Raw genomic sequence first — 4,989 nt, forward strand, 5'->3', positions numbered from 1 at the left:
CAAGCCGAGTTTAGTGTTCAGTGAAAGAGACATTGGCATGGGTGCCAGTCGTCAAATTTAGTTCGATTTCGATTTCACTTGCCTCAACAGGTCTTCACAAGCGGAGTTTAGTGTCCAATGAAGGAATGGTATGCATAAGTGGGCTGGCTACATCCCAGGCAGAGGCCTTGGATTTTGGTCTCACTTGGCTTGCCGGGTCTTCTCATGCACAGCATATTTCCAAAGGTCTCAGTCACAAGTCATTGCCTCGGTGAAGCCTAATGTTCGAAGGTCGTGCTTCACCACCTCATCTCAGGTCTTCCTGGACCTGCCTCTTCCACAGGTTCCCTCCACTGCTAGGGTGTGGCACGTTTTCACAGCTATCCTCATCCATTCTCGCCACATGACCATACCAGCACAATCATCTTGCACACCACAACTGATGCTTCTTAGATTCAACTTTTCTCTGAAGATACTAACACTCTGTCGGGTATGCACACTTACATTACTCATCCATCGGAGCATACTGGCTTCCTTCCTTGCTAGCTTATGCATGTCCTCAGCAGTCACGGCCCATGTTTCACTGCCATGTAGCATAGCTGTTTGTACACATGCGTCATACAGTCTGCCTTTTACTCTGAGAGGCCCTTTGACGCCAGCAGAGGTAAGAGCTCTCTGAACTTTGCCCATCTATTCTTATTCTAGCAGCTACACTTTCAGCGCACCCTCCCCAACTACTAACTTGGTCACCCAGATAGCAGAAGCTATCAACTACACCTAGTTTTTCTCCCTGGAGTGTGGTAAAGGTTGTTTTCTGCACATTTTCAGTGTTTATTGCTCCTGAACATCTGCCACATACAAAAACTAACTTCCTAGTTAGCCTTCCTTTGATATTGCTGCACCTCTTATGTGTCCATATCTTACACTGAGTACATCTTATAGAGTTTCTACCTATGCCTTTTCTACTGATCGAGCAGAGCCATCTACCTGAAGGGGTTTGTGGTTTGTCTACCTTCCTATTTATTAGGACTTTGGTTTTAGCTATGTTAACTCTAAGGTCCTTTGATTCTAATCCTTGCTTCCACACCTGAAACTTCTCCTCTAGTTCTGATAGTGACTCAGCAATTAGAGCAAGGTCATCAGCATAGAGGAGCTCCCAGGGGCATCCTGTCTTGAATTCCTCTGTTATCGCCTGGAGGACTATGATAAATAGGAGGGGGCTGAGGACTGAATCTTGGTGGACCCCTACCTCTACCCAGAATTCTTCACTGTACTCGTTGCCAACCCTCACCTTACTGACAGCGTCCCTGTACATAGCTTGCACAGCTCTCACTAACCACTCCTCTTTCCCTACTTTCCTCATTGACCACCAGATAAGGGAGCAGGGGACCCTGTCAAAGGCTTTCTCCGTGTCAACAAAAGCTAGGTACAGAGGTTTATCCTTAGCTAGGTATTTCTCCTGCAGCTGTCTTACCACAAATATAGCATCAGTGATGCTTTTTCCTGGAATGAACCCAAACTGCATCTCTCCCTAATTTGTTGGGTTATGACCCTCTCTGTGACCTTCATTACATGGTCCAACAACTTGATACCTCTGTAATTGTTTGTGTCTAAAGCATCACGTTTACCCTTGTAGCAGTTGACTATGGTGCTGCTACACCATTCATTGGGTATGACTCCTTCGTGTATCACCTGATTGACTATATGGGTCATTAGGCTATAGCTGACACTGCCAGATATTTTGAGCATCTCTGCAGTGATTCCTTATGGGTAAGGGGGCTTTCCCTGTCTTCATACTCTTAATTGTTTTATCTACCAAGGTACTGTCAATTCGGAGAGCTGGTCTCTGTGTTGGGTCAACATGTGGCAGACTCTCTTTCTCCCATTCATTCTCTTTATTAAGCAGCCTTTCATAGTGGCGTCTCCAGACCTTTCTCTTTGCAGCCTCGTTTAGTGCAAGTGAGCCATCATTCATGCGGACACATTTCTCACCTACGACATCACAATTCTCTCTCACACACTGTCTTGCAACACAAAATACTTCAAGTCTTTGGTCCTCACAGCGCAGAACATTGGCAAATTTTTTCTTATCTGCTTCTCCTCTGGCTAAGTAAACCTGTCTCCTAGCTTCCCTTCTGGCAGTCTGCTACCTCAGTCTTCTAGTCCTTCCAAGCCTGTTTCTTTTGTCTAATAGCCCTGTCAACCACATTGTTCCACCACCACGTTACACCAGCCACAGATCTGGTCGGTGACTCTCAGCAGGTTGTCCCGTAGAAACCTCCAATTGTATGATGCTATATCCCCTTCTAATTCGTCAAATGCTTCGAGTAATATCTCTCTAAATCTCTGTCCATTTGCAGGATCTTTAAGCTTCCAAACCCTTCTCCAAGCCAGTCTACTTCTGGGCATCCATACTCTCAATAAATGTATATTCTTTCAAAACCAGTTTTCCCACTGACTGTTGCCAACACTTATCTGCACATATTCTGTTAGAATAAATTGGATCTGCACAGACGCCAACAAATGTCGGCTATTTTTGTGATTGGGCAACATTTTTACTGTCACAAAATATTAGGCAAGTATAATAAAAATGATAATTGTCGGAACAAACATTTAATTCCACAGGTCTTACAGCTCCTAATGTTTGATGTATGATCCTTCACATGGAATAACCTTCCTTATGCACTGATTCATTGACTTTGTCAAGGTAATGATATCCTCTTGTCATGCTTTGAACAGCATCTACAATAGCCTCCCAGAGGGCAACTTTACTTGATAACTGCCATCCATCCTGGTAAATGCACCTCTTCAGGACACTCCACAAGTTCTTGATCAGGTTTAAGTCAAGAGAACAAGGTGGCCATTCCATCAAATGACCTCCAGAGAAGCCTATTGGCTGCATCTATTCCTTAGAATTCTTCACTGCATGAGATAAGGCATTTTCTTGCATGAAAACCAGCTTTCTCTTGAATGAAAGATTTTGCTTTTTGAACCACAGTTGGAAATTGTCCTTTAAGAAAATATCATAAGTTTTTGATGTCATCTTAATACCATCTGGGACCTACCGTGGCCTAACCATCATACCACCAACAATGTCAGCCCAAAACATAACCCCACGTCTTCCCTGCTGGTATCTCAAACTGAGGATGACACCCTCTGATTGATACCCAACCATTACTCCAGCTGTCTCATCCATCAAGATTAGCACAGCATTCGTCAGTGAACAGAACTGTTGATAAATCTATCTTCGTATATTCTTCTGCTCATTTCACACAGACACACACACCCATATATACGCGCACACATAAACGCACACACCTACACACAACCACATACATATACACACACACACACAGAAGTGCATACACGCACACATACTTGACACATCTCTACGCTCACACATACGCACACATGCACAACACACTCTCACAGACACGCATACAATTACACACATGGGCATAAATAACACACGCACATGCATGCATGTATGTAAGCAAACGCACGTACACACACAGGAATGCACATATACACAACATACACACACACAAAAATATACACATACACACGCGTGCGCACACAAAGATATACGCGAACACACACACATACAGACATACACACTCACAATCTCACACACGCACACATACACACACACGTGCATAGGTGCGAAAAAACGCACATATACCTCCACACACAACCCCCCGTCTACACACAAAATACACATACACACATGTACAAATGAACTCACATACACATATGCAAATGAACCCACACATAACTCCTTCACACACACAACACACACTCACACCCAAGTATACATACATGGACACACACGCAAATGAACCCACACATAACTCCCATACACACAACAAACACTAACACATACATGCACCTAAGTATACATGCATGAACTTATGCACATACATGCACACACACACACATATATATACACATACACGCACACACTGCAAGAAAAACACTCACACAACATACACATACACACACACACTTAAAAACTGCTTGCTTACTTTCTAATGACCATCGTCCACGCACATGAAAAAAGGTGACACACAGACAACCACTCCCAAATAATTCCTTCTACAACATTAAGCGACACACACACACACACTAACATATAAACAGCCAAACCACACACACATGCATACGCACATACACGTGCTGTTATTACACACATACACACTGACCCGCGCGCACGCACACATACAAACCTCCCTCTCTTGCACTCTCCTGTCTTAGAAAGAACTTTTTCTTCACCCATTCCCTTCTGGTTATTCCACAATGTAACCTCGTGTATATCGTTGGCGATTTTTTTCTTCCTCCATCTTCCCTTCTTTGGACTTTCCAATATTTCCGACGAAGGGCTTCGCTTGAAACGTCAAATTCTCTTTCTTTCCTTTCCTGAGCGTCCAGTAACACAATATCTGTATCACGTCCTCGCATTGTTGTTTTTTTGTCGTTTTTCTTGTTTGAACTCACTATATACCTATGTGTATGTATATATATATATAAGGTGAAGTATATTGCCACTTAAGTGTGGCTGACCCCTAGGGGTGGATGTTACTGTTGCTTTTAGCCCCAGGAGGACATCTCCTCCAGCTGGCTTATCGACACACAACTGTGTCCTGTTTGTTTTGCCAAGGGAAGTTATCCTCTCATCGTGATCTGTAGCACGAACGGACCCGGGTTTCAGAGTTATTTCCCTTCGTCAGCGTCCGATAGCCACCGATCCTCGATGAGATAGATAAATTCTTGGCAACCTTATGTATATTTTTCCAGTGAAATTCTTCACTGATATCGAAAAAGTGAAAACAAGCAATGTTAATTCTCTACATGAAGTATTAACAGTAACTGCACGATAAAGTTTCCTTCAAACTTCCTACATGCTTGAAATGTACATACATCAAGATACATTTGTACAAAATTTCATGAAAAAATATTCATTTTCCTGGAAGTTAAGTGGAATTTACGAATATTGTACCCCACCCCCTTCCA

Source organism: Octopus bimaculoides, chromosome 5 (genome assembly GCF_001194135.2).
Source record: "Octopus bimaculoides isolate UCB-OBI-ISO-001 chromosome 5, ASM119413v2, whole genome shotgun sequence".
Taxonomy (NCBI): Eukaryota; Metazoa; Mollusca; class Cephalopoda; order Octopoda; family Octopodidae; genus Octopus; species Octopus bimaculoides.